General features: G+C 40.6%; 1 pseudogene; it reads right to left on the bottom strand.

Annotated features, from left to right (window-relative positions):
* The window catches only part of LOC142439464 (enoyl-CoA delta isomerase 2 pseudogene), a 32,886-nt pseudogene extending 16,182 nt beyond the window's left edge, over positions 1-16,704 (bottom strand).
* Positions 16,705-22,350: the final 5,646 nt, after the last annotated feature.

Here is a 22,350-nt window from a genome sequence, read left to right as displayed (position 1 = left end):
GAAAAAAGGACCAAAAAAGAAGGAAAAGAAAACAACTAAAAAGGAGAACTAAATCTGATGAGGCTGTGATATAAAATAAAGAAGACCTTAAAGGAGAGGAGAAAAGGAGAAAATGTGTAAGAGTGCAATGAAAGAAAAAATAGAAGATAAAAGGAAGGAGGAGAGAGAATTTTTAAAATAGTTGAAGAAATAGCTGACCCTGTGCTGTGCTGTGTGTAGCACCCACTTGTCCTGTGTGCAGCACTGTTTTAAGCGTCAGCCTGCCCACTGGGAGGACAGGGTTGCCCTAGGCTGAGTGTAGGGGTCTTGGGAACCAGCAGGGTTATGTACAGGAATGAGAGGGAGCAGAGAGAATCATACAAGCTGAGAGAGAGTCAAAGAGAGCAAAGAAAGAGAGAGAATAGAAAGAAAAAGAGACTAAAGATAAAGAAGGAAATAAACTCAACTGAGTTCACTAGTGTTGGCTGTGATGGTAAAGAGGGATGAGAGAGGAGCGGATGAAATAAAGAATAAAGAGATAGCTGATCCCTGATTTCTTGGATGTGGGGCCAGAGGGGTTTAGACCCTGGCCCCAAATAATAGGTTGGTGTGCCCTTTAAATTCCGGGACCCAGTGGTGCTGGGCAGAATTGCCCTAGTTGACGGGTTCGCCTTAGTGTTCTGACGGTAGTTTCCTCAGCAGCGCAGCATGGTGTAGGTGTTTGTCCCAGGTGCCTTGATTGATGTACAGCACTCCCACGGAGGGCAGGCTGGAGTTCCTCCTCCTATTTGGGTTGATTTGCCCTAAGCGGAGGGTAGTGACCTGAAAGCCAGTTGTGGCATATGATAGGAGAGAATGGGAGAGAAGAAGAGAAAGAGGGTGAAAAGGGGAAAAAAAGAGGGATAAAGAAGAAAGAGAGAAAATACAACCCCAACACAAACCTGAGCTTGTTGAGACTGAGTGCAATGGAAAAGTTAGAAGGGCTAGTGGATATAGAGAGAAGAAATAGAGTAGTAGGTAAGGAAATAACTGAAGCTTAATCGCCTGTCCATGAGGCTGGAGGAGTTCCAACTCTTCCTCCAGGTAGTGAGGTGGTGTACCCGTTTGGTGTAGGGTTCCACAGATCCTGTGTGGGGTTACTTCAAAAGCAAGCTCGCACAGAGGCCAGGGGTCACTTGGGTGCTTCTGTTTGCTGGTGTACCTGCCTTGTGCTGTATACAGCACTGTAGCAGGGGCTGGGAGGGGGGCACTGGGGTGTTCCCTCAGCCCTCTCTAGGGCCCCAGGACAGGCAGGGCCTCCCCAGTTATGTGTAGAATCATTGAGAGGGAAGCTGGGCTTGTTGTCCTATCTAGTCTGCTGGTGCTTACTAGATCAGAGAATTTTATTTTATTTTTTCTACCCCCTGGCCAGCTAGAATAACATCAAATGAGACTGTCTCTCACCTTCACTAGGCTGCAGCTCCTGCTGTTTAAAGCTGACTTTTGCTATAGCGGGTCTTTGTTATGCTAAAAGACGCCAGGCCCTGTACCTGAGTTCTGGCATTCCTTAGCTAGGTTGCTTCTTATGCTGAGTTTTGTTAATGACCTCCACCTATGTGCTCCTTGGAGCTGAGCAACCAGATTGGGGATTGAATTTTAAACCAATAATATATATTTCACCCTTCTTTTTCTCCTCGCGATGTGCTCCGATTTGGAGGCTGTCAGGCTGACCCCCAGAGGGGGAAATCCAGCGTATTATGGGCGTTATTTCCTTCTCTGCCAGTTGGAACTAGGTTTGCTCCCTGAACTCCCGACTTTCCGCCTATTTTCTCCCATACTTCCTAAGGTAATCATATATTTTCTCTTTTACTCTAAATTATGACTAAGGTAATAATATATTTTCTTTTTTACTCTAAATTATGACTACCCACCGCCACTCCCCTGGCTGTGAGCTCAAGACAGGCAGCCACGCAGAGAGCTCTGGAGTGGGGTTCCCCTCATGTCTGGGAACTGTCCCCTCTCCTCCGCCATCTGCCTGCAGAAATCTCTGCTCCGGCAAGGGCACAGCCAGCGCCTGTGGGTTAGCCAAAACAGGAGGGTTTTAAAACGTTTGTGGTTTGCTTTGTGAGTGGAAATCCCACCCTGGTACGCTAGTTCTAATTTCAGGACTCCACCTCCCTGTTTCCTTCGCCTTACTGTTAGGTAGTTTAGCCTAGGGATTGGGATGTCCATTGACGCATTCCCAGGAGAGCCAGCACAGGACAAAGCAGATTTTCCCGCTGGTGGGTATGGATGGGCATTAAACCTGGAGCAGCCCACCTGGGCCAGTTGATTGCAATTCAGCCAATGGACCAACCTGGGGTTGTTCACCACACTTTCCCCGGAAATCCTTGAAAAGGCAGGAATCGAGAGGGAGAGGGGCTGGTCTGGTCTTCTTTTTCGGAGGAAAACTTGGGAGAGAGATCTTTGCGTGACCCTGAGCAGTCTCTGCCTGGCCGCATGGTCAAAAGGAATCCCATGGGTGCCGCGTAAAACCTGAAGCTTCTTTTAACTCTCATTAAATTCACTTGGATCACGAGCCCGGCTTTGGCGTGAATTCTTTCTCTTGCAGAGCCAAGGACCGAGGTTGGAATCTAGCCAGGAGAGAGAGACCTTACATAAGCCTTTACCTCCCAATTTTCTGGTTGGCAGCAGGAGCTCAGGACAGATGAGTCCTATCTGGTCGCAGTTTTCTCCCCCAGTCCTGGATGTAGGATTTATTTTAAAAATTCATTTTAATGACAAATCTCTAATGTCTGTTGTATTAGAAAACATATATTATGCGCTCTTTTAAAAACAGAGTATTATTTTTGGTCTCCAAACACTATTTCTTCCCAGTTTACATAAAATCAGAAGGAGACAGCTTGGTTTAAATCATTATTCCTGAACAATGTTTCTAGATAATAAAAAGTCCACCTTGAAAAGAAATGCATGGAAGTAGATTATATTATCTGAAAGTTATGAAGATAGAAAGAAAAAGCAAACAGGTAAAGAACTCACCATAGCAGATGGGTGTGTGCGACCAGCCATGCTCACCACATACTATAGAGCCTGTGGTGCTTCCACCTGCGGTTTCATAGCCATCGCTGCATCCATAGTCCAGCTGGTCATGAAGCTTGAACCATGTGCCATTACGTTTGACTCTGGCATTCTCAAATACTGGCTCATCACAAGATTCTATTGCTTGGTAAAGTTGAGGATTTCATTTCATGTTATTTAATGCACAAACCAACTGAATAAATCTTATCTCAGAAACAATACATTCTACCTAACTATGTATCTTTTAAGGTCATCTGAGATGATTTAAGAATTTATCTCCTAAATTATGATTACATTAGAAATGCATGTTTATGTTGTCAGCATTCTGTACTTCCCTTAAATCGTCTGAAAATAACATTAAGTAGTGTTTTCTCAATTCTATTTGTTCCTGTAATTATGTCCTACCCTGGTAAAATCAAAGGTCAATAGAGTTTAATTCAGCAAACCATAGTAACCTTTTAAAAAATTAAAAATAACAATTTAATGATCATTTGAGATATATATGCTAGAGCAAATTGATAAATGGATATGTAGATGTCATATGACATTTTCTCTCTCATAAAGGGGTCTTGTAATAGATATTTATTACAATGTAGGATAAAACAAGTTGCTATGAGATTAAATTTTATCACCACCTAAATCAATAGTGAAAGCACTCCCCACGTTTTTAAATTAAAAATAATTCTATACTCATATAGATATACTTCTGCAACACTGTCGAGTCACTTTTCAGGGGCCAAAGGATATATGAAACTTCAGTGAGTAAAGTATTCTGACCCGTGGTCACTGAGTCCTTCCCACTCTGCCCACACTCTGCGGGGTTCAAAGGCTCTGTAAATCTCCAAGGGAGCAGACAGACTCAGCTTCTCCCCTAGACAGGTGGGTTTGGGTCGCAGCCCTTAGGGTTAGCGGTTTTACACTGAGCCAACTCTCCTCCCAGAGCTTTGATTTATTGGTAGAGTACCTTTATAAGTATCTAGGCATTGGAGTAGACAAAATTTTTATCATGATGAATTTAATACTGTAAGAATGCTCCTCCCTTATATTACCTCAACAAAAATGAAGATTTTTCAAAAGGGCCATATGGACTTTCGTAGGTTGGCATCCTCTTAAATGAATTGCTTACATTTTAAAGGCAAGATTATTCTGGAATTCTGTACCATGGATACTCCCTTTATATTTAAAAACATAACTTCTATGTCTAGGAGAAAGGACTCCATAATAGAAGATTAGTCACCTAAACACAGGCATAACGGAAAAAAAATTCAATGGAAAAAACAAACAAACCCGTGTTTACAGGTTCAAATAAAAAAACCATATTTACTCCAGGTTATACATAAAGCTCACTAACTAGCTTCAAAATGTGAGGATTGTTTTGAATTAGTAAAACCTTGAGCTCCAAAGATGGAATGATCTTTGATCCTACCAGTAATTTTGTCAAAAAGTCGAAAATGACTTGTACGTCTAATGGTAAATATATTTCTTTATTCTATTACATATATGATTTCTATAGTAGATGCATTTTTACATATTTTATCTAGAAATCCTTTTACATATGATTTCTACAATATATATGATTTTTCAATTTTAATATATGAAGTATATTTTCTATAGGGTTGTTACATTATATTTATGATTTCTATATTTTATATATGATTTCAACATTGTGTATGTTTCCACATTATAAATGATTCATATGTTTAGGATTTCCATATTCTATATATCATATAATATGTAATTTTCATATCATGTATATGATATTGTTCATTATTTCTATATTATGTATAATTTCTGCATTATATCTTTTAATTTCATCATTAGAAGTGGAACTATGTCAACCACACCCTCTTCCTACCACTCCCTAAAATCAGAGCATTAAGGTGAAGAAACTACTTGGAGTCTGTCATAAAAAAATAAACTTAGTAAATTCCTTACTAATGCATGTCGGTTGAATTGACCATCCACTTTCCAAGCACGTAATGAATCCCGATGCTTTACCATCTGCTGTCACATATACTGGTTTACACAAATATTGTGCTTGTTTATTGGCAGGATATGTAAACTCAGATTCAGAAAGAAATCATTCTTAATGTTTATATCTGACTTTGAACATGTTTCCAAAGGAAGAAGGACAACAAAATAATAAGCATGTGTTAAAGAAACATTTTTTATTCAGTCAAATAATAAGACAATACAATACAATAATAAGTCATTTGCAAGTGAAACTCTAAAGTAATTACAATTATCCACATTAATTGAATGAGAAAAGATGCTGTTTCATAATTTCATAATTCGGAGACAAGGCAGATTGAAAACAAGCATTAAAGAGGCACCGTGGTAGGTATAGCTCTAGCATGTTGTAGGCTTCCAGATTCATAGACAACTCAATTTCTGATAATTTCTTAGAAAGAATTATGAGCATTGTGTCACAAATAGATTGATAGTTGCCATAGCATCAACTCTGACAGAATGAGATGTTACCAGTCCTTCATCATTTTCATGATCAGCAGAAAGTCAAGGCCTTGTAGCTTCGTACCAGTCTTCTCACAAAACTCTCCCTCACCCTCACTGGACCTCTTATCACCATGATGTCTTCCTGTACTGAATGACTGATCCCTCTTGAACTTGCGTCCAATAGAAATGATTCAGACAATGTTTTGCTTTGATCATATGGTGGGACTAACTTTCAGAAATGGATGTCCAGGCCTTTCTTCCTAGTTCATCTAAGCCTGGAAGGACTGCTAAAACTTGCCCACAAGGGTTGATCCCGTTAGTATTTCATATATTGGTGTCATAATTTTCAGCGTCATACCAATGGGAAAACCTCCACAGTAAGTGATATTTGGGAAGCACGTTGTCACTCTAAATACCTGTATCAGAAAAGAAAAGGTTTTCCACATAAATGACTTCAGAATCATTAGAAAAAGTACAATAAATTAAAATCAAATGAAACAGAAGCAAAAAAAAAGTTCAGAACAAAAAATTACCAAGGAAAAATTATTAGGACAATTAATGAAACAGAAGTATGAGGTGAATTATAATTGAACATCTCTAAGAAAATTTTCTGATATTGGAAATTTACAATGACATCTCTCTAATGATAAAGCATTCTTATTTCCTTTGATAAGCCATTTGAACATAATATATTAAGTTTTTATATGCTTCTGAATTCAATTGATAAAATCCAATGGAACTACAATATTTTTACACACACTAGAATAAAAGACCGAAATTTAATTATGAGTGTCAACAATGAGATCAAGTGTTTGACTATTATGCATTAGAGATATTAAAAGCATACTGAGGAGATATGAGCAATTATGAGCAATGCCAATAAACTATACAACTAAAAAACCAATAAACTAAACAATGTAGGTAAATTGTCAAATTTCTTGGCAGCCCCAACCAATTAAACTGAATCAAGATAGAATAGATAACATGGGTATGCTTAACTTTAATAGAAAAGTTCAACTCATACTTAAAAATCAAAACATTCCCCAAAAGAAAATTCCAAGAACAGATGAATAGATTTACTGGTGAAGTCTAGTCAATATTTAAAGAGGAAAAGATGATAGCTCTAGAACTAAACATATCTCTGCATTGGAATAATCAACCATTTAGGATCAAAAGGGCACCATTTACCCGAGGACACAGTTCAGAGAGTGAAGGAAGGAGGGGCATTGGAACATGGGGTGGAAATGGAATGCAGAGCAATGCAGTGGAAGGACCTTGAATGGATGACTGCTTCTGAATGTGTTTGCATGATTGAATGTACGGCTAAGATCTGCTCTGTAGCCTTTCATCTAGTTCACAATAAGAATTTCAGTTAAATATATAAATAATAATTATATGATATAATTTAAGTTAATGATATAAATATATAGTGATAGATACTAGTAGGTACTATAGATAATAAAAGAGCCTCAAATAGCTTTTGAAAGAGATCAACAAAGTTGGAAAGCTAACACTACCTAGGACTGCTATGAGTTGGAATCAACTCGACGGCAGTGAGTTTGGTTTTTATGAATAACGTGAAGACATTGAAAAGCTTAAGTAGTCAACCCAGCGTAGGCCTGTTTTCAACAGGGAAAATAACATCTGAACAGAATCTTATGTCCCCAACTAGACCACAAACACATGTCTGACAAAGCACTCATAGCCAGAATAGATTATGAACTCTCAAATTTTCAGTAATCATTTTTCAAATAGTGGAATAACACATTTAATAAGCTTCAGCAACAAAGAGACAAAGATGGTAAATAAGGTCAAAAAAATATGTTCCACAGCACTAGGTACTGGGGAGTGGGATACTATCCCATATAAGTTAGAATAATCAAATGGGAACGGGAAACTAATAAAAAATAGGATGGAACTGCCCTTTCCCCAGAAGAATTTATTTCAGAGGACAGCCCTGAATCTGCAGCTCAGGGAGAGAGACATGTCTCATCAGAGCACACAGGAGCAAATGAAGGGGGAGGAAGAGAGAGTGGAGCACATCATGGCCCACCAAGCCTTGAGGACGATACACCTGCTCAGAGCAGCCCATCCACAGAGAAGATCACATAGCTGGTCCCACTATGAGACACAACATCGCACACTGATCCATAGCCTTACATGGGAAAACACTGGAGATACAGTGTGGGAATTCCACCTGATCTGATCCCACCACACAGGAAAAAACACTACGGGTGCATAACAGAACAGCAAGGGGAAAAGAGGAAGGCAGTCCCCAGGGAATACCCAAAATAGACTTTAGGGTCAGGGCTTGGTGCCCCATCAGACTCAACTGGAAAACACTCCTCAAGGCCAACAACAGTCTTTGAACTAACTACATGTTTTTTCTTTCTTATTGTTGTGTTTTGTTTTTGGTCACTGGCTTGTTGGTGTTATTGTGGGTTTTTTAATTTTATTTTGTTGCTTGGTTTTGCTCTGTCTTGTTTTTGTGCATGTTATTATCTCCACAGGTCTGTCTAAAGATAGGCTGTATGAACAATCTGGGGGAGAAAACAATGGGACTGACAGTTCCATGGGGCCATGGTAGAGGGGGAGGTGGGGGGAAAGGAAGTGGTATTAACAAACCCAGGAACAAGGGAACAATAAGTGATCCAAATTGGCGATAAGGAGGGTGTAGAAGACCTGGTAGGGAGTGACCAAGGGTAATGTAACTAAGAGGAATTATTGAAACCCTAATGAAGGCTAAACATGATAGTGGGACACAAGGAAAATCAAAGGAAATAGAGGAAAGAGCTAGGAGGCAAAGGGGCATTTATAGGGGTCTAAATAATATCATGTACCTATGTAAATATATTTATATATGAGGATATGGAAATAGATCTATGTGCATATAAGTATACGTTTATTATTAAGGTAGCAGATGGAGACTGGACCTCCATTCAAGTACTCCCTCAATACAAGAATACGTTGTTCTATTAAACTGGCATTCTATAATGCTCATAGTGACTGCGGTCTTAAAGGCTTGAAGGTAAACAAGCATCCATCTAGCTCAGAAGCAACAAAGCCCACATGGAAGAAGCACACCAGCCTGTACGATCAGGAGGTGTCAAAGGGATCAGGAATCAGGAATCAAAGAACAACAAAAAAATCATATCATTGTGAATGGGGGTGGGGTGCAGAGTGGAGACCCAGAGCCCATCTGTAGGCAATTGGACATCCCCTTATGGAAGGGTCACAGGGAGGAGACGAGCCAGTAATTGTGCAATATAGCAATGATGAAACATACAACTTTCCTCTAGTTCCTAAATGTTTCTTTCCCCCACTATCAAGATCCTAATTCTACCTTACAGATCTGGATAGACCAGAGGATGTACACTGGTAAAGATAGGAACTGGAAACACAGGAAATTCAGGGCGGATGATCCCTTCAGGACCAGTAGTGAGAGTGACAATACTGACAGGCTGATGGGAGGGTGGGGTAGAGAGGGGGAACCAATAATAAGGACCTACATGTAAGCTTCTCCCTGGGGAACAGACAACAGAGAAGGGGGTGAAGAGAGACGTCAGACAGTGCAAGATATGACAAAATAATAATTTATAAATTATAAAGGGCTCATGATGGAGGGGGAGTGGGCAGGGAGGGAAAAATGAGGAGCTGATGCTAGGGGCTTAAGTGGAGAGCAAATATTTTGAGAATGATGAGGGCAATGAATATACAGATGTGCTTTACACGATTGATGTATGTATGGATTGCAAAAGAGTTGTATGAGTCCCTAATAAAATGATTTAAAAAATAATTAGACTGTCACCATAAATGTGGGGTACTTCTCTGGCAGTCCATCATTGCATTGATGACTACATGAAGGATAATGGGAAAACTCATGTTTAGTAAAAATAAGGGTAAGGTGGTTGTCCAGCAGGGAAGCAAAGGTAATAATGCTAAAATGCATTGGTAGTTTGTGAGAAGCTGAGAGCATGAAATGTAATCATCTAAAGTTTATCATTGTAAATATCCATATTGATTAAGATGTTTTTCTCCAGAAATCCCATTTAATATGAAGTTGAAGATACAGCTTGGGTTTTGGAGTGTATAAAAGCATTCACAACAAGCTCATTTATATTTTAATGATTACATATATATTAATGATTCTAATAAGATCTTATCTGTATGAATAAACTCTTATTGTGGGGTTAGTTTTTGGGAACTGTTACCTCTAAAAGACTTTCTTTGACAACAGATCCTCTGTTAACTGTTGAACTACAACCAAGAAGATTATGCATTGAATATCTCAGATGGAAAATATTTTTTCACGAGTGATTGCTTCATATGATATAGACAGTGTATTCACAAGTGGGAGTGCCAACGTTGAGTATGAAAATAAGGTTCAGATGAAACACAGTCACACGAACTGCTTTACTTAACTACTCGATGCTATAAAATAGCATTGAAGTTGCTGTAACAGAAACCATATCAAGCTGCTGTTAGGTGCCATTGAGTCCCTTCTGACTCAGGGCAGCCCGAGGTTCACCAGAAAAACACCACCTAGTCCTGCACCAGCCTCACAATTGTTCCCACGTTTGAACCCATCGATGCTGCCATTGTGTCAATTCATCCCATGAAAGGTCTGCCCCTTCTTTGCTGGCCCTCAACTTTACCAGCAATGATGTTCTTCCCCAGGAGCTCGTCACTGCTGACAACATGTCCAAAGTGCCTGAGACCAACTCTTGCCATCCTTTCCCCTAGGCAGCATTCAGGAAGTGGTGGTTGTGTGTGTGTATGTGTGTGTGTGTGTGTGTGTGTGTGTGTGTGTGTGTGTGTCCTGCACGCTGTGCTTTTAAGAGTTGTACACCGTACTATATGTAGGCTAAGGCACTTTTGTGGGCTGTGGGGCAAGCATCGTTGGGTACTAACCTAATCCCAAGTTTGGCGGTTCAAAACCACCAGCCACTGTACAGAAAAAAGTAATTACACTCTGGAAACCTTTACAGAATCCACTCAAGAATAGTGGGTTTGCTTTTTCTAAATAAGTATCATATAAGTCCATTCATTAAGGAGAAACAGCATACATTTTAATATATTTAAGCCATTTTGTTGTTGATGTTGTTGTTCTCCTTATGTCATATGCAAGGATGTAAGATCAAGTCTCCCTTCCTCTCTTCGAAGGAGACATTTGGCTATCTTTTTTCCCAAGGCAGATGTGTTCACTTTTTTCTCCAGTCTGTGGTATAGTTAATATTTTTTGCCAAGATATTAATTCAAGTATGTCAATTCTCTTTGATCTTCCTTATGCATTATCTAACTTCCACATGCATGTGGGTTAAGTCAAAATGCTTTAGCTTGGGTCAGTCACACCATAGTAATGAAAGTGACATAATTGATCTTTACATTTTAAAAAGATTTGAGAAATGCAACAGACCGTTTGACTTCTCAACTGCTACTTCCAAGGGAATTGTAGATATATTTTCATATAAATATCTTTTCCCATGAATAATTGCTCTTTAATTATAGTTAAAATTACATATATATATTATTATAAAGGTATAGGAAGGAATACAGTAATAAAAGTCCATTATAATTAAAAATTATTTATATGCCAGCTGATTTATTTATCTTAGCTATAAGAAAATTTAAGAATTGATAAAGTTTGTATATAACCTACTTTAATACAAATAACATGTACATATTCAATATTAAATATAAAACCCATCCACTTGAATTATAAAAGGCAAGCAGAAACAAATTTGTGAATAAATTTAAAGCCCTGTAAAATCCATTTTTCTTATCTTTTTCACTAAAAGGACACCCAAGTCTTTATGGGGGACATGGCCATTAGCATTTAATCATGAATGAGTAGTCTTTTTTTATTTTTGAGGAGGTATGAACTCAGAGTTGTTAATCTTTTTGGAAAAAATGCGTGGCAATTGTGAATAAAATTACAGGACAAAAGGAAGCCCCACTAAGGAACATTCTTCCCTTCTGCACTCAACCTCTTCTGAAATCATTTTTGACTACATTGACAATTGTAAACAACAGCGATGCAGTAGAAAGCAAGTGTGATCAAGCTATAACCATTTAAAATGAAGTCACTCCAATGTGGAGTGGAAAGAGTTTGTTTTTCAAGGCCATCTGACAAAAAATGAAATCTATTGTCATCAAGAGAAATCTGACTCATAACAATCTAACAATATAGGCTTACAATGCTGTCACACTTTATGGGAGCAGAAAGCCTCATCTTTCTCAAACGTGAAAGTTGATGGACCTACAGAGCATAGCACATTTTTCTTGAAACCCAGACTGAGATATGTCTTAGAATGTCATGTCTTAGGAATTAACTCAAAAGTATACACTTAGAGTAAGATAGACTCAAAATAGGCCCTCCCTAGCAAAAGCTAAAACCAGGATTTCACACAATAATAGTCAATATTATTCAGAGTATTCCCAGAGTCTGTGAAAACTTGTTAGATTTCCTGAACACTATTGACACGCACATGATGATAGATGCATTGATTAATAGGGTAAAAGAACCCAGAAATATATGACATGTGTAAACCACTAGTTTCAAATTTGGACCAGCACTGGGTTCTGATGGTAAATAAGACTACTTAATTTTGGCTTTCTTCTCACAAAAAATAAGTTATCTGAAGTTGGTTGATAGTAACAAATGTGATGTTAAAAAGATAAAACTCAAAAACCAATGAGTGGAAAAATTCAGTTGTGGCTTCAGGGCCAATATTCATGAAAATACACTCAAAGACCACTGCTATAAAATGCAAAAGTGGACATAAGTAACAATTAAAAAGTCATGTCCATCAAAAGGCATTATAAAAATAATTTAAGCCAATCTGGAGAAAACAACAGGACCAATGGTTCGGGGGGAACATGGGAAAGGGGAAGATGGGGGAAAGGAAGTGCTGTTAACAAACTCAGGACAAGACAGCAACAAGTGATCCAAAATCTGTGGCAAGAAGGGTGTAAGGGGCCAGGTAGGGCTTAATCAAGGGCAATGTAACCAAGAGGAATTATTGAAACCCAAATGAGGGCTGATAGTGAGACAAGAGGAAAGTAAGCAGAAATAGAGGAAAAATAGGAGACAATGGCATTTATAGAGTTCCAAATACAGGCATGTAAATATATTTATATATGCTGATGGGGAAAGAGATCTATGTGCATATATTTATAGGTTTGGTATTAAGGTAGCAGAAGAACAAGTACTTCCTCAATGCAAAAACACTTCTTTCTAGTAAACTGGCATTCCATGATGCACACCTTCCCAACAAGATTGCTGAATACAAATGTGTGCATATGCAAAGGTGGTGAAGAAAGCTGATGGTGCTCAGCTATCAAAAGTTATAGCTTTTTGGGTTTAAAAGACTTGAAGGTAAACAAGGGACCATCTATCTCAGAAGCAACAAAATCCACATGGAAAAAGAACACCAGCGTGTGAGATAAGCCATCGAAGGAATCAGGTATCATACATCAAAGATCAAAAAATCATATCATTGTGAATGAGGAGGAGTGAGGAGTGGGAACCCAATGCCCATCTGTAGGCAACAGGACATCCCCTGACATAAGGGTCATTGGAAGGAGACAGGCCAGTCAGGAAACAGTGTAGCAAATGATGAAACATACAACTTTCCACTATTTCTTTAATGTTTCCTACCCCTCCCCCCAGTATCATGATCCCAATTCTTACTTACAAATCTGGCTGGAACAGGAGTGTGTACGCTGATACAGATAGTAACTAGAAAAACAGGGAATCCAGGACTGATGGTCCCTTCATGACCAGTGGTGAGAATGGTGATAATGGGAGGGTGGAGGGCATGTGGAGTAGAAAGGGGGAACCAATGACAAGAACCTTCACATAACCTCCTCCCTGGAGGACAAACAGCAGAGAATTGGGTGAGGGGAGATGCTGTACAATGTAAGATATGACAAAATAATAATAATTTATAAATTATCAAGAGTTCATGAGGGAGAGGATGGGAGGGAGGGGAAAATGATGAACTGATACCAAGAGCTCAAGTGGAAAGCAAATGTTTTGAGAATGATGACAGCAAAAATGTAAAAATATGCTTGACACAATGGATTTCTGTATGGATTGTGATAAAAGGTGTATGGGCCCACAATCAGAAGATTTTTAAAATTAATTAATTAACCCATATAGGGAAGGATATTTCTAATAGAGCAGGCAAAAGATTTATATGTATCATGCATAAATAGTTCAAGCAAAATATCACAGCAACTATCTCACATACCTAAATTCACAAATGTGCTCAACATCATTACAAAGCAGTGACACACAACATAGATACCCAATTAAACTATATACTCACAAAATGGATACTATTGAAAAGTCTGGCATTTAACTTTGGATGCGGATGAAAGTTAACACTGGAGGAGGATTGAATGGTCCAATCGCTTTGAAATATGGGTTGGCAACTGGGTCATTCCTAGTTAAGTTTTTAAGGGAATTCAGTACTAGATTGTTCCCAGCATCTCTTTGCATGATGCTGCAAATTAGGGAAATAGATGAATAAAACCGTCTAGAGGCACACAATGCAATACTACCCCAACCACAGCCACTAAGTCAATTCTGATGCATACAAACTCTATATAGGGTTAAGTGTGTCTATGTTTACAAGGATTTATCAGTAGCAATCAGCCTCTGTGTATCCCACAGAGAATGATGGATCTGACACTGCCGACCTTGTTACTGGAGTCCAATGGTTACAGCAAGTCTCCATACTCCTCATGAACAGAACAAACTATTGCTCAATACTGTTCCAACAGGCTGACAAAGTCTGGAAGCACTCACTCCTCTATTCCAGGAAATTTGGAAAACAGCTACTTGGTGAAGTGACAGGAAGGGATCCATATTTGTTCACACTTCAAAGAAAGGTGACCCGAAGGAATTCTCCAACTAAACAGCAACATCACTGATCTCACATTCCAGTTACATGTGGCTGATACCCTCCAACAGCGGTTGCAGCAGGGCATTGTCAGGGGTGTGCCAGCGTTTCCGTTGGAAAGAGAAGAGCATGAGCAGCAAGGGAGAGCAGGGCCAGAGTCAATTGTGTCGTGGCTGAAATCAGGGAGCACCAGAAACGCATTTACTGTTTTACTCACAGGCCAATGACTTGACTATGTGAATGTTAACTAAAGATAACTTGAGAAGAATGGAAATTCCAGAACATGTCTTGGTCTCGTTTGGAACTTGTACATGTATCAGTAAAATGTAAAAAAATAGAAAATGATGAGGGAACGAAATGTACAGATGTGCTTTATACAATTGATGTATGTATATGTATGGATTGTGATAAGAGTTGTATGAGCCCCTAATAAAATGTTGTTTGTTTTTTTTTTAAAGGAGGCAGTTGTGGAATCAGAACAAGGAATGCTGGGCTGTTTGAAATCAGGCAAGGTGCATGTCATTCTTGTATCTGTTCACCATACTTATTCAATCAGTGTGCTGACAAAATCATCCCAAACCTGGATTATCTGAAGAAGACAGTTTCTCTAGGATTGTAGGAAACTTTAACAACCTTCCATATGCATATAGCATACCTTACTTGCTGAAATCAATGTGGACTTGAAGCTCTTGCTAATGAAGATCAAGAATTGTAGTCTTCAATCTGCATTAAGATATGATGAAAAGAAAGCCACAATTTCATAACTGGACAAACAGGCAACATCATTATAAATGGAGAAAAGTTTGAAGATGTCAAGGATTTTGTCTTATTTGGATCCACAATGATTGCTCATGGAAGTAGCAGTAAAGATATCACAAGACAAGATTCCTTAGATAAATTTGCTGCGCTAGATCCTTCTAGAGTATTGCAAAGCAAAGGTTTGACTTTGAGATCTAAGGAGAACTTGACCAAACACATGGTATTTGCTCCTTGGAGGCAAGGAGGGCAAGAATTCATCATACATATTTGGACATACTATAAGAAGAGCTGGTTCCCCGGAGAAGGACACAATGTTTGGTAACGCGGACAGGCAGCAAGGGAGAGGAAGGCCCCAAGGAGAAGTGTGCACACTTTGACTGCAACAATGGGCTCCAGCATGAGGCCTACTGTGAGGATGCTGCAGGACGGGCAGAATTTCACTCTGTGATGCTTAAAGTCCTGTGTGACAGACCTGACTCAATGGCACCTAACAACAATGACATTGCCAAATTCAAAAGCCTGGATTGATCATCTGATGCTTGGCTGAGATGATGCCCAGGTATCTGAAGGAATAGCATCTGTGCTTTTAAAGGCTTGTCCTCTAACAAGCAGCCGTCTAAGGGAGGTCTCCACTAAGTCCTCATGGAAGAAGCACACCAGCCTGTGGACTCCAAGGAGTGTAACTAATATAATCTAAATCTAAAGGAAAGAATGCTATTAGAGTTTAACTTGTGAACTGCTGGTTTGCAGAAGGTAAGGGGTGAGAGTTGAAGTCTAAACCTTCTTCCACGGTCCACACATGGATTAAGCCTCTGCTGAATTCCCTCTAATCATAGTTGAAGTGTGTGGATAACCCTGTTAGCAGACTGAGAACCTTGTAAAGTCTAATATAGCAGATGTAGTAAAGTTACATTGTCATCTCTTATCACTTGACCTCTCTTTTTGACACATTTTAAAGCTGTTTCAGTTTTTAAAAAATGGGAAGGGAAAATCACATGGATTCAGCCTCTGATGATTTCCATCTGACCGTGGACCAGAATACCAAAAGCCTTGATATTATGCAGAATGCATTGGCAAGTGGATATTTGCTGGTTAGGTTAAAACAGGTTAAAACTTCATATAATTTGATCTCCATTTTGATCCATTTACAATTTGTTCCAGTTTTTCATATGTTTTCCTTTCTTTTTGATCAAGCGTTTTTTGTTTTACTTTGTTAGTGTTAGCTTTAAAAAACTTTTTATCACAGACTTCAGGGAAGATGAAACACTGTAGAATCACCAGTCTTGTGCTCCCATCGTGAGACCACAAAAATCAAGAGGTTAGGGGGACAACCTTGGAAAATCAGGTGCTACACCTAGAATCCCAGTGTCCTCGGTTTGTGGTTCACAATCCTCCTTCCGAGTTAGTGCTTCCAGAGCTCGCTATATCATCACCACACCTGCTCCCAAACTCTCCCCAACTCTTCCTAAGATGAGAGGGACTATGTCTGCTACCAACACCCCCTTCTCACACACATTTTCACTCTAGTGCCACGACCTACCCGCATCGTGTATTGTCCCCAGACAGACTGCTTCCCAAGTGCAGGTCACAGTGCCACACTCCACGGAGCCCCAGGAGCTCACCTCTGCAATTCAGCCTCAGCACAGCCATTCAAAGCCTAACTTTTCCCCTCCCTCACCTGGACCAGAAGGATGGCATCTGCCACCTTTCTCCGCTTCACCCTAGTTCTGTGACTCTCCATGAAGGTACAACATTCTAAATAGACTGTCTCCCAAGCGCAGGACGCAGCCCTAAACTCCACAGAGATCCCTGAGACCACGCTGTTGCACTTACCTCTGTGCGCTCATTCAGGATTTTAACACACCCCTAATAACATAAGAGGAACAGCATCTATAACACTCCTCCTGACAACCTGCCACCTTGCTATAATAGCCCCAGACAGACTGTCTCCTAAGTCGGTTACAGTCCCACATCTCACAGAGAGCACGGAGAGCTGGCCAGCTGCTTCCCTCCCACCGCACCTCCCTGTGGACTGTCCTCCTCTCCTGGTAGGATTAGAGAAACAGAGTCTGTCAGGCACCTCCACTGACCCCAAGTACCACAACAAAACTCAAGTCGCAGATGTACAACAACTGCTGGAGTTTGGTGAAAGTAGAACACCTACACTGCTGGTGGGCTTATAGACACATGTAGCCACCGTGGGTGGTGAGATGGTGAAACCTAAAACAGATGACAACTGAAGTAGCATAGGGTTCAGCAATGCCAGTACAGGGCATAAACCCAAAGAGATTAAGCAAGTGATGAACAGACATTTGTTCCCCCAGGTTCATTGTCGCACAGTTCATAATAGCAAGAGCCTGGAGACAGTCCAAATCCCCATCAGTACATGATTGGATTAAAACAAACAAACAAACAAACAACTCTGGTGTATACATATAAAAGAATACTGCACATACCTAAAAAACTGCTATGAACCCATGAAACACCTCAAGACACGGATGTAACTGAAAGACTTTAGCTGAGTGAAACTAGTCAAGCACAAAAGGACACATATTATTTGAGCCCACTGCTGTAGGAACAAGCAACAAAGCGACACAAGCTCAGATCTAAGCAAATTCTGACATTTGCCCACTATGGGGTGATTTGGTCCCCGTGATGGTAGAAGCCAGGAGTCAGCACTGAATCAACAGGGACAGGGTGGACGTGGTTATGATACAAAACAAGGTTTCCAGAGTAATCACGGCAACCTGTTCCGTGTGGAATGATGGCCTTGACTTCTTAGCCACGGTGTCCCTAGGAATGAAATGGATGGGAAAACTACTAAATAATTATGTGATTTATACAGGGGGAAGAATGATAGATCAGGTGAACAGCAGAATAGACAGTCATGATCACTCAACCAATTCCCAGACCTGAGCCAGTTTACAGACCCACACTCCCTTGAATGAAGGGGATGCCGGGTCCCTTTGAAGGAGGACCCTGCTACATCAGCGAAGGTCTATACTGTTAGTCTTTCTTCTAGCCTTCCCCACAGGGACCTGTGGCCTTTCACAAAAATGACTGTTTATGGGGGGCTGGGGGGAAGGAAATAATCATACTTGTTGGGATTACTGGGCACTGGCTCGGAACTGACACTAGTTCCATGAGACCCAAAGTGTTTCGAAGGGCTACCAGTCAGAGTAGGGGTTTATGGAGGTCAGGTTATCAATTGAGTTTTAGCTCAGGTACGCTTCACTGTGGGTCCAATGGGTCCCTGGACGCATCCTGTGTGAATTTCCCCAGTTCCAAAATGCATCATTGCAATAGACATACTTAGTAACTGGCAGAATGCACACATTACTCCCTGAAATATGGAATAAGGGCTATCATTGTAGGAAAGGCCAAGTGGACACCATTAGAACTGCCATTACCTAAGAAAATAGTAAACTAAAAGCAGTATCACATTCCTGGAGGGATTGCAGAGATCAGTGCCACCATCAAAACTTGAAAGATGCAGGGGACATGATTCCTACTACATCCCATTTAGTTCACCTACTTGGCCTGTAAAGAAGAGAGATGGATCCAGGAGAATGGCAGTGAATTATCATAAAGTTAACCAGGTGGTGACTCCAATTACAGCTGCAATTCCAGATGTGATTTCATTGCTTGAGCAAATGAATACTTCTCCTGGTACTTAGTATGCAGCTATTGTTCTGGCTAATGCCTTCTTATTAATATCAGTCTCAAAGGACCACCAGAAGCAGTTTACATCCACATGGCAGTGGCAACAATATACTTTCACAACTCTCCCCCAGAGGTACATGAACTCTTCTGTCCTGTGCCATAATTTAGTCCTAAGGGACCTTGATCACCGGTCTATTCCGCAAAATGTCACTCTGGTCCATTATTTTGATGATATTATGCTGATTGGACCCACTTAGGAGGATGTGTCAAAGACCCTAGATTCATTGGTACAATATCTGCGTACAAGAGGTTGGTAAATTAACCCAACAAAGATTCAGGTACCTCCATATCAGTAAAATCTCTAGGAGTTCAGTGGTGTGGGGAATGATGAGCTATTCCTACTAAAGGGGAGGATAAGCTATTGCATTTAGCACCCCCTAAAATTAATAAAGAGGCACAATGTCTAGTGGGCCTCTTCGGTTTTGGAGGCAATATATTCCTCACTTGGGTTTTCTACTTTGACCTATTTATCAAGTGACACAAAAAGCCTCCAATTTTGAGTGGGGTCCAGAACAAGAAAAGGATCTTCAACAGGTTCAGGCTGTCGGGAAACCTGCTTTGCCAATGGGACCATATGATCCAGCTGACCCAATAGTGCCAGAGGTATGAGTTGTAGATAAAGATGCAGTGTGGAGTCTTTGGCAAACCCCTATGGGTGAATCACAGCATAGACTGTTGGGATTTTGGAGTAAAGTCATGCCATCCTCGGCAGACAATTACTCCCCCTTTGAAAAAAAGCTGTTGGCCTGTTACTGTGCCTTGGTGGAGACTGAATGCCTCACTATGGGCCACCAAGTCACCATAAGACCTGAACTACCAATCATGAAGTGGGTATTGTATAACACACGGAATCATAAAGTTGGACATGTGCAGCAACACTCCATTGTTAAATGGAAGTGGTATATAGGAGAACGGGCCAAAGCAGGACCTGAAGAGACAAGTAAGTTGCAGAAGAAGTGGCCAAAATGACCACAATCTCCACTCCTGTCACATCACATTCTTTCTCCCAGTCTGTACCTATGGCCTCCTGGAAAGTCCCTTACCATACTTTAACAGAAGACCAAAAAAGTCATGCTTGGTTTACGGATGGCTCTGCACGATATGCAGGTGTCACCTGTAAGTGGACAGCAGCAGCACTACTGCCCCTTTCTGGGATCTCCCTACAGGAAAGTGGTGAAGGGAAGTCTTCCCAATGGGCAGAATTCTGAGCAGTGCACTTGGCCGTTCAGTTTCCATATAAGCAAAAATGGCCAAATGTGAGACTGTTTACTGATTCATGGGCTGTGGCTAATGGCTTGGCTGGATGGTTAGCGAATTGGAAGGACCATGATTGGAAAATTGGTGACAAGGAGGTGTGGGGAAGAGGTATGTGGATAGACCTCTCTGAATGGGCCAAGAAAGTAAAGGTAATTGTATCTCACGTGAACTCTCACCAAGGGATTAGGTCTGAAGAGGAGGACTGTAATAATCAAGTGGATAAGATGACATGCGCTGTGGAGACTGGTCCTCCTCTTTCCTCTGCCACTCCTGTTATCGCCCAATGGGCACAGGAACAAAGTGGACATGGTGGCAGGGATAGAGGTTATGCATGGACACAGCAACATGGACTTCCACTCACCATGGTTGACTTGCCCATACCTACTGCTGAGTGCCCTGCTTTCCAGAAGCAGAAACCAACATTAAGTCCAAGATATGGGACCATTCCAGGGGATATCAACCATCAACCTGGTGGCAGGTTGATTACATAGGACCACATTCATCATGGAGGGGACAGCGTTTGGTTCTTACTGGAATAGACACCTTACTCTGGATATGGATTTGCCTTCCCTGCACACGATGTTTCTGCCAAAACTACTATTCGTGGAGTTACAGAATGCCTCATCGACCCGTATGGCATCCCACATAGCATTGCTTCAGATCAAGGAAGTCACTTCACAGCAAATGCAGTGAGGCAAGGGCCCATTCCCATGGAATTCACTGGTCGTATCATGTTCCTCATCATCCTGAAGCTGCCGGCTTGATAGAATGATGAAATGGGCTCCTAAAGACACAATTATGGTGCCAACTAGGTGGCAACAAGTTGTGGGGCTGGAGCAATGTTCTCCAGGAAGCTGTATACACTCTAAACCAGTGGCCAATATATTGTGCTGTGTCTCCAATAGACAGAATTCATGGGTCCAGGAACCAAGGGGTGGAAGCTGGAGTGGCACCACTCACTATTACTCCTAGTGATCCCCTTGCAGCATTTTTGCTTCCTGTCCCAGTAACCCTGTGTTCCTCAAGCCTGGAGTTCCTGGTCCCAAATAAACGAACTCTTCCCCCGGGAAACACAGCACGGATACCACTGAACTGGCAGCTGAGAATGCTTCCTGGCCACTTAGGGCTTCTCATGCCTTTTGATCAACAGGTCAGGAAGGGTGTCACTGTACTAAGTTGTGTGATTGATCCTGGTTACCAAGGAGAAATTGGACTGGTGTTACAAAATGGAGGTAAAGAAGGATACACCTGGAATCCTAGAGAACCCATAGGCCGAATCTTAGTGCTATCATGCCCTGTGATTAAAGTAAATGGTAAATTACAGCAACCCAATCCTGACAGGACTTATAATGACCCAGACCCCTCAGAAATGACAGTCTGGGTCACACCACCAGGCAAGAAACCACAGCCTTCGAGGTGGTTGCTGAGGACAAAGGTAATACAGAATGGGTAGTACACAAAGGTAGTTCTCCCTATCAATTACCCAACTACATTCCCTGTAACATATTATCAACTTTTCTGCCCATCTTGGTTTTAGAAGCATTGGTCAAATCTCGTAGTACTGTGAAAATGTATTTGTATATGGGTGCTTAGATGATATTGGACTTTCCTCACATTTTATGTCAATGTTATGATCACTATAAACTCAAATCAATTTTAATCTCTCCTGACAATTGGTTTAAGTGATCAGGCGGGTAAGACGGGTGATAAGAGATCACATATTTGAATTTTCCTGGCATATATACCTATAGGGAGCTAAATGGGCTAATAGTGATGACAGAAAAATAATTGTATTAATTTGTGACTATCAAAATACTTTCCACATAATATTTATTTGAAGATGGAGACAACTAAAGCTCTTATTTTGTCTGACTAGGAGTCTCAGAAAGCCTCTGGCATTATGTTGAAAACCTTTCACTGTTGGGAAAGTGATGGACCACAGCTGGCACTGGACTGAGTGCCTATAACCTTTGACCAAGGATGTTTTATAAACAGAACACATTGCTTGTGGTTTGGCAACGTTTAATAAGGTGTGTAAGAAAGTCAAATATCTGTCTCTGATATTATAATTGCATGATTCTCTTTACAACAAATTCTAATTTATGATTAAAATTATGTAAGAGTTGAAAAACTATTGAGAAATCACATTACCATATATAAAATTCCGGAAATGTATACAATTTGATTATAAGAATGTACTTCAGTCACAGCA

This window comes from Tenrec ecaudatus, chromosome 1 (genome assembly GCF_050624435.1).
Source record: "Tenrec ecaudatus isolate mTenEca1 chromosome 1, mTenEca1.hap1, whole genome shotgun sequence".
NCBI lineage: Eukaryota > Metazoa > Chordata > Mammalia > Afrosoricida > Tenrecidae > Tenrec > Tenrec ecaudatus.
Note: the sequence above shows the minus strand (reverse complement) of the source record. Positions and strands in the feature narration are given on the sequence as shown.